This window comes from Mustelus asterias, chromosome 23 (genome assembly GCF_964213995.1).
Source record: "Mustelus asterias chromosome 23, sMusAst1.hap1.1, whole genome shotgun sequence".
NCBI lineage: Eukaryota > Metazoa > Chordata > Chondrichthyes > Carcharhiniformes > Triakidae > Mustelus > Mustelus asterias.
In genome coordinates this window covers 33,853,964-33,867,283 of record NC_135823.1, presented here as the reverse complement: position 1 = coordinate 33,867,283, position 13,320 = coordinate 33,853,964, and the positions used below count along the sequence as shown (strand labels likewise).

The following is a 13,320-nucleotide window of genomic DNA, read 5'->3' as shown; positions in this document are numbered from 1 at the left end:
AGTTAGAGTTTGTGGCTTTAAAGGGGCAGATGGATTACAGACAGCTATACCTTTGTAGGAGAATAATATACTGTGCATAATGTGTCCAAAGAGACTTGGAAGTTTATGTACAGAGATTGTTAAATATCGTAGATATAAAAATAATTTAAATTAATGGAATGCTGGCCTTTATATCTAGCAGACTAGAATAGAAGGAGTAAGAAATCATGAAAGTCTTGTTAGATCACATCTTGAATATTGTGTTCGATTCTGGGCACCACACCAGAAGAAGGATATATTTGCCTTGGAGGGAATACAACACAGATTTACCAGAATGACACCTGAACTCCACAGCTTAAATTATGAGGAAGACTTCACAAACTGAGGTTGAATTCCTTGGAATTTAGGAAGCTTGGGGTGATTTGATTATAGTTTTCAAGATGTTAAGCGAATCGATAAGGTAAAAATAGAGAGAAAAACTGTTCCCACTGGTTAGGGAATCTAGGACCAGCAGAGTAAGCCTAAAAGGTAGAGTTAGTCCTTTCAGGAATGAAGTTAGGAAGTAGTAGCAGCAAGCCCCTTTTCAGGGTGAGGTTTCGGGGGTCATGTGACCTGATTGGCCAAGCGGGCCTGAGTTCATGAATCCTGCAGCTGATTGCAGGTTTTCCCAGTCAGTCTGAGAATGGAGCTGAAGTGGTCGGGAGTACATAGTTTATTCGTTACAATAAATAGCTTATTTAGTTACTAAACTTGGTGGTCACCAGTCCTTTGAAATATCACATTGGCGACAAGGATCAACTGGAGCGCCTTCAAATTGCTACGAAGGAAGACAGAACAGACCTTGTGTGCAAGTCATTCAAGCCATTCATGAGTCAGTAAGTTACCAACAGTGCCTCTATTCAGAAAATTAAAAACCTTTAACCCTAATACAGAAAATTGTGTTCAATACATTGAAAGCCTGCAAAATATTTTTAAAGCAAACAAAATGGAGAGGAGGGGCAGCAGAGGCTAATAGCCTGTGATGCCCAAACCTACAACTTAGTAAGCAGCTTGACTTCTTCAGACCCCTTGACTCTAAAACCTTTAAAGAGCTAGTAAAAGGGCATTATCACTCGATGCCCTCAATAATCATGCAGAGACACAAGTTCACATCAACTGCCAGACCCCTGGGGAAGCGGTTGAGGCTTTTGTGGCAAGATTGAGACAAACAGCTGAATATTGTGGATTTGGGTCTAATGATATGTAGAGAGACTGTCTGGTGTGGCTAAATAATACTGCCATACAGAAAAAAGCTATTGGCAGAGGTATTAATAACCCTAAAGAAAGTGCTAGAAATTGCCCTTGCCATGGAAAGCAAAGGGTGCGATGGAGCTTCAAAGTGTGTACGGCAGGGAGGTCCACCAAGTTTGGAGGCATGCTGCTAGTGGGAGCAGTGCCAAGGATGAGGGCGTAGGGTTTGATGAGCGAAGAGATGCAGAGCCTGAGAGAGTGTAGAGGGATAAGAAATTCGATCAGCAAACCATGATTTGTGAAGAATGCTATTGGTGTGGGGGGAAACCACTCCCAGTTGAAGTGTAGCAAGGAAGCTGTGTGTTGTGCCTGAGGCTGAAAGGGGCAAGTAAGAAGCAAATCTGGGATCATGCAGGGCCAGCAGTGTTAGCATGGTCATGATTCCAGCTTCCATGCACAGCATGGAGAGTATTTCTGAAGGAGGACCAAATGTGTACAAGTTGAACAATATTAAGGTGAGCAAAGTAGCCCCTACCTCAATAATACTGATGGTCAATGGTCATCCTCTGAAAATGGAGGAGCCTCCGCCATCGTAGTGGGAGAGCAAACTTATCGCTACCTACAGTGAAGGATCCAACTTCTGAAATTAAAAGACACTGCAGTCAAACTGGCTTTGTACACGGGTGAGGCTATGCTGATCTTGGGAACAACAACTCCTGTAAGTTACAGGCAGCAATCTGTCCAACTGCCCTTAATTGTAGTTCCTAGACTGAGCGAAACTAAACAAAAATTGAAAAATCATAGAAATTTTTGATATAAAATTTAAAATTTAGATTTCTTTGGATCCTAAACAGAAACTAAAATTTATCAGCCAAGTTATTAGTAAACACTATACAAGACTATACTGTGGTACTTGCACACAGGAACACAGATTTCATTGTGTATTGTTAAACAATAAGAGTAAGAAGTTGCATAAATATAGAAAGCTGTCCAATTCATAGAACATAGAACAGTACAGCACAGAACAGGCCCTTCAGCCCACGATGTTGTGCCGAGCTTTATCTGAAACCAAGATCAAGCTATCCCACTCCCTATCGTCCTGGTGTGCTCCATGTGCCTTTCCAATAACCGCTTAAATGTTCCTAAAGTGTCTGACTCCACTATCACTGCAGGCAGTCCATTCCACACCCCAACCACTCTCTGCATAAAGAACCTAGGTTCTTTACGGTGATAAAATGTCAAAATAGCCAACTCGAGCAATTGGTTCGTACAGGGACTGCATATACATTTGTCAGAGAGGTACACAGCACAGAAAAAGGCCCTTTGGCCCATCATGTCTGTGCCAGTCAGAAACAAACCACCCAACTATTCTAATCCCATTTTCCAGCACTTGGCCCATAGTCTTGTATGCCTTGGCATCGCAAGTGCACATCTAAATGCTACTTAAACTTTATCAGGGTCATGATATAGTAATGCAGTAACTACCATGTAAATTAAAATCTCATTCCACTTGATAGGCGTACATAACAATATACCTTATTTGTATTTAGTGCAAATGTGATTTACAAGCCCAAGTTTGTAAATCACATTTGCCAGTGGGGCGGCACGGTAGCACAGTGGTTAGCATTGCTGCCTCACAGCGCCAGGGACCTGGGTTCGATTCCTGGCCTCGGGTGACTGTCTGTGTGGAGTTTGCATGTTCTCCCCATGTCTGCATGGGTTTCCTCGGGTGCTCCGATTTGCTCCCGCGCTCCAAAGATGTGCGGGTTAGGTTGATTGACCATGCTAAATTGACCTTAGTGTCAGGGGGATTGACAGGGTAAATGTGTGGGAATAGGGCCTGGGTGGGATTGTGGTCGGTGCAGATGCAATGGGCCAAATGGCCTCCTTCTGTACTGTAGGGATTCTATGATATTCTATATTGTGAATTAGATATGCATATGAGGATGAAAGTAGGGCAGCAGTTTTGTCTTCCTAAATCATGGAATATAGTTTCACATATTTTGTTTCTTTAATAACAACTTGTATTTATAGGGCACCTTTAATGTAATGAAATTTCCTAAGGCATTTCACAGGGGCATTATAAAATAAAATGTGATACTGAACTACATTGGGAGATATTTGAGCAGATGATCAAAATCTGGGTGAAAGTAGCAGGTTTTAAGGAGTATCTTGAAGGAGGAAAGTACGGTGGGAGAGGTTTAAAGTGGGACCTCCACAGCTGAGGGCCGAAGCAGCTGAAGGCATAGTCATTAAAGGTGGAACGACTAAAATCAGAGATGCTCAAAAGACCATTGCAGATGTCTGAGAGGGTTGTGTGGCTGGAGGAGATGGCAGAGATAGGGAGGGGCAAGGCTTTGTATGAATTGGAAAGCAAATATGTGAATTTTAAAATCAAGGTTTGCTTGACTCGGCAGTATAGGTGGGCATAAGGGTGCACCTTATGAACTTGGTGCAAGTAAGGACATTGTTGCAGAGTTTTGGATTACTTGAAGCTGATGGAAAGCAGAATGTAGGAAGCTAGTCTGGAATACATTAGAATAGTCAAATCTGGAGGGAAGTAAGACAAAAATTTCAGTAGAGGATGAAGTTGAATCAGGGTGGACTCAGGTGATGTTATAGAGCTGAAAACAGGCAGTCTTTGGGATGACATGGTTATGGTTGGAAGCTCCTTTCAGAGTTAAATATGACAAGGTTGTGAACAGCCTGATTTAGCCGTGGGCAGTTGCTAGGAAGAAGGTCGAAGCAGGGGAAAAGTGAGCAAGCAGAGTATATAGTGGTCTGAAGCAAATGGCTTCAGTGTGTGATTGGCAGGATTGCATAATCTAATTGAATATAAAATTACTTGTGTGTGCCCCTGTTCTCCCCCCAACATCCTTTTATTGTCACCCCATAGTAATTGAGCCTGTCCCATGTATGTGAAAGTTAATCTATATTCAAACAATGATGAAGGCTCTTATGAAGACTAGAAAATAATACTTTGGATATTTGAGATTGAGTTTGGATTTTTACATATACAGGATGGAATCTAACCATATATTTTCAGTGTCAAGCTCAGACTGAAAATGGATGTATAGTTCCAGCTTTGCAGCTAGTTTTTACTGCAGATTTTGAACCTCTGAGAGGAAAAAAATGAGTGGGTGGGGTTTACGCCATCACTCTGACAGGGCTGTGCCTGAAGAGCTGACAAAGCCGGCTCCACAGAGATCAAATGGCAGTCCAATCAGCTTTATAAATAAGCATCCTCCACTTCCCACTGCTACCTCATAGTGCCAGGGACCTAGGTTCGATTCCTGGCTTGGGTGTCTGTTTGGAGTCTGCACGTTCTCCCCGTGTTTGCATGGGTTTCCTCTGGGTGCTCGGGTTTCCTCTCACAACCGGTTAGGTGCATTGGCCATTCTAAATTCTCCCTCAGTGTACCTGAACAGGCACTGGAGTGTGGCGACCAGGGGATTTTCACAGTAACTTCATTGCCATGTTAATGTAAGCCTCCTTGTGAGACTAATAAATAAACTTAAATAAAGCTTTTAAAAAAAAAACTCCACTCACTGCCCGCTCTCCCTCTGTGTCTGTAAGTTCCCCCCCACCCCGTTGTCTGTTCTCTCTTACTACTTCCCCCTCCGTCCCCCAATCACTCCTCCACCACATATAACAGGAAATCCCCCCATGGGATTCCTACCACCCCCTGGCACAGGTCAACACTGCCAGTTCAGTATTGGTGCCAACCTGGCTGTGCCAACCTGTGCTAGGGCACTGCCCAGGCTTACCTTTGTGCCCCTGGGGAAGACCCCCTCGACTAAAACTATTGTAAACCTCGCTGACATCACGTCTTGTTGGCAAGGTTTCACTGTTCAGTGAGGGTAATCAGTGAAGTGATATTCATTTGATTGGGGGGGGGGGGAGTTGATAATTAGATTCAAATTTATGAAAAGCCATTAAAATGAAACACTCATCCTTTATGGGGTTGAACCTTGGGACATCATCAGTGAAGGCCCCCCACCCCCACCCACGCACGATGTCGGAGGCTGAGGACAGAGAAGTGAAACAGCAATTTACTTGTACTGTTTTCAATTTATGATAATATATTCGCTGTTCATGTTGCCGTATCTTCTACGTAGAGAAGACTAAGCACAGGTTGAATGATTGCTTTGTGCAACACCTCTATTCAGTTTGCTTACTTTACTCTAAGCTTCAGTCATCTGTCATTTTAATTCTCGGCCCCACTTCCACTCTGAACTCTCTGCCCTTGGTTTCCTACACTATTCCAGTGAAGCTCATTGTAAGCTTGAGAAGCAGAACCTCATCTTTCAATTGGGCACCTCACAGCTTTCTGAATCAACCTTTGAGCTCAACAGTTCCACATCATAAACTTTGCTCCTCTTTTTTTTCAGACAGCATCGGTTGGTAATTTTGCTATTTTATTTGTATCTCCTCTAGACCCGTCTCATGTTTCTTTGCTTGTACCATTACCATCACCCTTTGACTTGTCTCATCATCCCATTTCTGATTTGATCTGCCCTATCATGGATCCTCTCTTTTGCCCTTACCTTGCCTTGCTTCCCCCACTTCCCCTGCCTCAATGCTTGCTTAAAAATTTTCATTTCTAATTTCTTTTCAGTTCTGATGAAAGGTCATCGACCTGAAACGTTAAATTTATTTCACTTTCCTTGGATGCTGCTTAGTATTTCCAGGATATTAACGGCCTGGCGTCAGGACTTGCATCTCTTTAAGGGTGGAGATCGCACCTCCAAGAGTTGTTGGCCAGTCAGAGGGCTTGATAGCTTTTCAGTCCCAGCAGTGCTACTGGGAGCAGTGGCCACTGCTACTACTGCAGCCAGTTTCCACCAGTAACCATGGGGAAGTCCTTAAAATGAAGGTAAGTTGGATTGGATTCCCTGGAGTTAGTAGGGCGGGCCCTGAAGAGAGGCAGAAAGGAGGCAGAGGGAGCCATTGCAGGTATGAGGGGCATCTCCTGCCATGGAGGTTGTCCCTCCATGGGCTACAGGGTGCCTGTCTGACGACACCAGCAGCAATGGGATGAGGGCATTAGCCATTTAAGGGCTTCAGTTGGTCACGGGGTTGGGGTAACAGGTGGAGGAGGCAGTCCTCAACTTTTCTTGCCCCTTACTAAATCAGGGAATGAGGAGGCAATGGATCACTTACTGCCTTCTCTCTCCATTCTGTGACCAGTCTCTCCCCACCATCCTCCCCACACGTTCCAGCCTGTTCACCTGTTCTGCGATTAAATTCCATTCTATTAATACAATTATGAATATATGGTATTTGTACGTTTGATACATTTCGCAGAAATTCCAAACCAGCTCTTACTTGCCCCTTCTCCCAAAATACTTTCATGTATCTTGTATGTGTAGCAGCATTTAGTGGCAATTTAACATCAGTGAGTTAAAATTTAATTATAAATGTGAAAACATTAAATCATCCAAATTCGATATCCTGCAGATTTGTTCATGTATTCCTTTAGGACAGGCTCTAAGTAGCCTAATAACTAATCTAGCTAAAATGGATGAGTGTGAAAACCTGTGCGTAATATAAGGACAGTTTGGTCTTCTAAAGTACTCTGAGCCATTAATTATAATTTTTCAGTAATAAAACTGAAAGATGTAGCATTATAAAGCTATAATGTACTTTAGCAGATTAGTCCTGGTCACTGAAAGTATACAAAAGTGGGAGGAATTAGAAGACATTTCCTTCTGGGATATTGATGGCACCATGTAGGGCAGCTGAAATGCAACCACAAGGTCACTGCCTATCATATGGCTAGTAAGAACATAAGAACACAAGAAATAGGAGCAGGAGTAGCCCCTCGAGCCTGCCCCGCCATTCAATAAGATCATGGCTGATCTGAAGTGGATCAGTTCCACTTACCCGCCTGATCCCTATAACCCCTAATTCCCTTACCGATCAGGAATCCATCTATCCGTGATTTAAACATATTCAACGAGGTAGCCTCCACCACTTCAGTGGGCAGAGAATTCCAGAGTTTCACCACCCTCTGAGAGAAGAAGTTCCTCCTCAACTCTGTCCTAAACTGACCCCCCTTTATTTTGAGGCTGTGCCCTCTAGTTCTAGCTTCCTTTCTAAGTGGAAAGAATCTCTCCATCTCTACCCTATCCAGCCCCTTCATTATCTTATAGGTCTCTATAAGATCCCTCCTCAGCCTTCTAAATTCCAACGAGTACAAACCCAATCTGCTCAGTCTCTCCTCATAATCAACACCCCTCATCTCTGGTATCAAGCTGGTGAACCTTCTCTGCACTCCCTCCAAGGTCAATATATCCTTCCGCAAATAAGGGGACCAATACTGCACACAGTATTCCAGCTGCGGTCTCACCAATGCCCTGTACAGATGCAGCAAGACATCTCTGCTTTTATATTCTATCCCCCTTGCGATATAGGCCAACATCCCATTTGCCTTCTTGATCACCTGTTGCACCTGCAGACTGGGTTTTTTGCGTCTCATGCACAAGGGCCCCCCGGTCCCTTTGCACAGTAGCATGTTGTAATTTTTTTCCATTTAGATAATCCAATTTGCTATTATTTCCTCCAAAGTGAATAACCTCGCATTTGTCAACGTTATACTCCATCTGCCAGATCCTCGCCCACTCACTCAGCCTGTCCAAATCTTTCTGCAGACCTTCTACGCCCTCCATATGATTCACTTTTCCACTTATCTTTGTGTCGTCTGCAAACTTTGTTACCCTACACTCAGTCTCCTCCTCCAGATCGTCTATATAAATGTTAAATAGTTGAGGCCCCAGTACCGATCCCTGCGGCACGCCACTAGTTACCAACCAGAAAAGCACCCATTTATTCCGACTCTCTGCTTCCTGTCGGATAGCCAATCCCCAATCCACGCTAACACCCTATCCCCAACTCCGTGTGACCCAATCTTCTTCAGCAACCTTTTGTGAGGCACCTTATCAAACGCCTTTTGGAAATCCAAAAACACCGCATCCACCGGTTCCCCTCTGTCAACCGCACTAGTCACATCTTCATAAAAATCCAACAAGTTCGTCAAGCACAACTTTCCCCTCATGAATCCATGCTGCGTCTCACAACACCAGGTTAAAGTCTCACAACACCAGGTTAAAGTCCAACAGGTTTATTTGGTAGCAAAATCCACTAGCTTTCGGAGCGCTGCTCCCTCGTCAGGTAAGTGGGAGTTCTGTTCACAAACAGGGCATATAAAGACACAAACTCAATTTACAAAATAATGGTTGGAATGCGAATCTTTACAGGTAATCAAGTCTTAAAAGTACAGACAATGTGAGTGGAGAGAGCATTAAGCACAGGTTAAAGAGATGTGTATTGTCTCCAGACAGGACAGTTAGTGAGATTTTGCAAGCCCAGGCAAGTCGTGGGGGTTACAGATAATGTGACATGAACCCAAGATCCCGGTTGAGGCCGTCCTCGTGTGTGGAACTTGGCTATCAGTTTCTGCTCAGCGACTCTGCGCTGTCCTGTGACACACGACAGCGCAGAGTCGCTGAGCAGAGACTGATAGCCAAGTTCTGCACACATGAGGACGGCCTCAACCGGGATCTTGGGTTCATGTCACATTATCTGTAACCCCCACGACTTGCCTGGGCTTGCAAAATCTCACTAACTGTCCTATCTGGAGACAATACACATCTCTTTAACCTGTGCTTAATGCTCTCTCCACTCTCATTGTCTGTACCTTTAAGACTTGATTACCTGTAAAGATTCGCATTCCAACCATTATTTTGTAAATTGAGTTTGTGTCTTTATATGCCTTGTTTGTGAACAGAACTCCCACTTACCTGACGAAGGAGCAGCGCTCCGAAAACTAGTGGATTTTGCTACCAAATAAACCTGTTGGACTTTAACCTGGTGTTGTGAGACTTCTTACTGTGTTTACCCCAGTCCAACGGCAGCATTTCCACATCATATATGGATAGCAGCAGTCATCAATTTGTGTATTGAATTGTCAATTTCGCGATAACCATAAAATGCATCCCTACACAGGAGACTTTTTTCCTTTTCTTTGACGAAAAACGTTAGCTCCATTCTCTTCCCACAATTGCTGTCAAATTTGCTGAAATTTTCCATCGTTTTCTGCTTTTGTTTCATTCCAACATCTGCAATATTTTGCTTTTATTTTTACTATAAGTTCTTACCTTGTGTCGTAAATTTTTATGCGACACCTTATCAAATGCCTTTTTGGAAATCCAGATACACTACATCTACTGGTTCCCCTTTACTGCTTGTTACATCCTCAAAGAACTCTACTAAATTTATCAAACAAGTTTTCCCCTAATTATGTCCGCTTGAACATGCCCTATTTTAATAGCTCCAGCATTGATGGTCAAGTCTTCAGTTGTCTTCAAACTGTGCTCTGGAAATTGCTCCCTACATTACTTTAGCTGGCTTTCCTCCTTTAGGACATCATGAAAACCTACCTCTCTGACCAAACCTTTGGTCATCTGAGCAAATATCTCCTTGTGTGATGAGGTATATTTTGTTTTATAGTCTGCCTTAGGATGTTTTATTGTGTTAATGGCACTATATAGCTACAAGTTGTTATTGTTCAGCCTTGAGATTTTGCAGCTTTGTTGTTTGTCATAGCAAAAGGCATGTTGTCTCCACGAAGAATGAATGAGAAGGTACGCATTTATCTTATGAACTTCACATTCATCACTTGGCATGTGATGAGCCCATGGTTACTATTAGCATTTTAATGGTTTTATGAATCAACAACGTCATTTTGGACTGGCGAAGTTTGGAGGTGAGACGTAGTGATGAGGTTTCTTGCAAAATTATGCCTCGGATCAAGTTTTCAGAACTACCCAGTAAACAGCAGATTTATTGATTTTTTTTATTTTATTTCATAACTTGCATTGCAGAACCCTCAAGTTTTGGGGTTCCTATTTGCTACCATACCAAGTTAAGGCTATGAGCCTTAGAAATGTTTATTTTGGGAAAATAACTGTTTTGGAGGTGAACTTTTTGAGATCCTTTAAATCTTTTTGGAGTAGTCATGAAATATTAACAGAATTCTCAAACAAAGAGATGTAGATTTAAACACAGATGTCAAAAGGTTAATATACAATTGAAAAAATAACTTCTTCGTGAGAAAGGTGGTGAATATTAAAAAACTTGTCCAGAGAGCTAGTGCAAAGTTATACATTTCAAGATGGTGTTGAATAAATTTTGGCAGTGTTGTTGGAGAGTTCACAAAATAATTGCAAATGAAGAAGCCTTTCAGACCATTGTACTTCAGCCAACCAGGAAAACTCTTACATTCCTCCCATTGCAGCTTCCAGTTTTTAAAATTAATCTGGAGGTCTTTCCCTTGCATTTGTTTAGAGAAGTCCACTCCTCGACATGTGGAAAACTCCCTGAATTTACCTTTCCCTAGGTTCAGCTAAAGTTGTCTTTTTCTACTTCCTGCATTTACTTTGAAGTAATATTCTAGATTTGAAGTAATATTATAGATTTACAGTTTGTATTTGTTTAACCATCTTGTTTAGCTTCAAGATGCTTTCTTTTCAAACTGAAAACCTGGGGTGGCATGGTGATTAGCACAGCTGCCTCACAGCTCCAGGGACCCGGATTCGATTCCCGGCTTGGGTCACTGTCTGTGTGCAGTTTGCACATTCTCCTCGTGTCTGTGTGGGTTTCCTCTGGGTGCTCCGGTTTGCTCCCACAGTCCAAAGATGTGCTGGTTAGGTTGACTGTCCATGCTAAATTCCCCCTCAGTGTACCCGAACAGGCGCTGGCGTGTGACGACCAGGGAATTTTCACAATGACTGCATTGCAGTGTTAATGTAAGCCTACTTGTGACTAATGAATAAACTTTAACTTCAAAAAAATCCAAAGCTTTTCCTGTCTATCACTATAATTCAAACGTTTTTGAATTATCGCTCCTTGCTGCCATACTCAAATGCTGCCTTAATGTCAAGGGCAGTCCATCTCATCGAATCCCTACAGTGCAGGAGGAGAACATTCAGCCCATCGAGTCTGCACCAACTCTCTGAGCAGCATTCCTCCCAGGCCCAAACCCCTACGCTGGGACCCAGCGCATCCACTGTAGTTAATCCACCTGACCTACACACTAGCTGAAATTTAGCACGGTCAATTCACCTAACTTTCACATCTTTGGACTGTGGGAGGAAACCAGAGCACGTGGAGAAAATTTATGCAGACATGGGGAGAATATGCAAACTCCATACAGACAGTCAGCCAAGGTTGCAATTGAACCCGGGTCTCTGGCGCTGTGAGGCAACTTTATTCCATCCGATGCCTAGTGCTGCACTTGTCTTCATTAAATTTAATCTGCCATTTTTCTGCCCACTTACATATTTTGCCAATACATACAAAATAATTTGTTGTGTTTTGGATCAGTCTGATGGATGGTAATTGCTGTTTTATGTTGGAACACATTGGGAGATGATGGTTAGTTTAATACATCGAGTGATGTGCCATGAACAGCTATGGTCTCCTGGAACAAAACAGAAAATGCTGGAAAATCTCAGCAAGCCTGACAGCATCTGTGGAGAGAAAATAGAACCAACATTTTGAGTCTGGATGACCCTCATTAGAGCTGAAGACAAAGAAAATAGGACAAGATTTATAATGTAAAGGTGAGTGGTTGGGTGGGGATGGTGTGTGACTGTTTAATTGACCAAGATGTCACAGACAAAAAGACAAAGCGGAATACAAATGGTGGTGATAAAGGCTGAGAATGGTGCTGATAGCATCCATTAAGAGATTGAAATGTGTAAATGGCAGAACAAAGGTGCAGAGTGTCAATGATAACCTGAGGAATGGCCTTGGTTGGATCAGGTGGAACAAAAGGGAAGGCGAGATTTGGAAGTGGACAAATGAAACGATGGAAGAAATTAATATTAAAAATATATACTATAAAGTAATATAAATGGATTATTAAGATCAAAGGAAGTGAGATAAAATAAATAAATGGAAATGAAGTGGAGGTGGAGAAGCAAGTTCCTGCTCGGAAAAAGAAAGATGCAGAGTACAGGAAAGAGATAGAGAATCTGGTGAATTGGCGCGATGACAATAATCTCTCTCAATGTCAGTAAAACAAAGGAGATAGTCATCAATTAAAGAAGCGTAGTGGAGAACATGCCTCTGTCTACGTCAATGAGGATGAAGTAGAAATGGTTGAGAGCTTCAGGTTTTTGGGTGTCCAGATTACCAACAACCTGCCCTGATCCCTCCATGCTGACGCTATAGTTAAGAAAGCCAACCAACGCCTCTACTTTCTCAGGAGGCTAAGGAAATTTGGGATATTCGCTACGACCCTCATCAACGTTTACAGATGCACCATAGAAAGCATTCTTTCTGGATGTATCATAGCTTGGTATGGCTCCTGCTTTGCCCAAGACCGCAAGAAACTACAAAGGGTCGTGATGAAGCCCAGTCCATCATGCAAACCAGCCTCCCATCCACCGACTCCGTCTACACTTCTCGCTGTCTTGGAAAAGCAACCAGCATAATCAAGGATCCCACGCATCCCGGACATACTCGTTGCCACCATTTTCCGTAGGGAAAAATATACAAAGGTCTGAGGTCATGTACCAACAACGCCAGAACAGCTTCTTCCCTCCTGCCATCAGACCTTTGTATGGACCTACCTTATATTCAGTTCATCTTTCTCTATACCCTAGCTATGACTGTAACACTGCATTCTACATCCTCTCCTTTCCTTCTCTATGATTGGTATGCTTTGTCTGTATAGCACGCAAAAAAACTATACTTTTCACTGTATACTGATACATGTGACAATAATAAATCAAATCAAAGTCTACTCTAAATCGGAGAGACCAAAAACAGACTGGGCGACCGCTTTGAAGAACACCTTTGGGCTGTCAGCAAGTAAGACAGAGACCTTCCTGTCACTTGCCATTTCAACACATCTTCCTACTCATGTCCGTTCTTGGCTGGTTGCAATGTTCCAGTGAAGCCCAATGCAAACTGGGGGAACAGCACCTCATCTTCTGATTCAGCACTTTTTACAGCCTTCTGGACTAAACATTGATTTCAACAATTTCCAGGCATGAACTCTCTCCCCCACCTTCACCCCTTTTCAATTCATATTATTTTTAC

The 13,320-nt window shown here is 42.8% G+C and overlaps 1 protein-coding gene across 5 annotated transcripts in view; it reads left to right on the top strand.

Moving 5' to 3' along the window:
- The window catches only part of mrm2 (mitochondrial rRNA methyltransferase 2), a 952,456-nt gene that overhangs the window by 400,304 nt on the left and 538,832 nt on the right, over window positions 1–13,320 (top strand). The window lies entirely within an intron of this gene.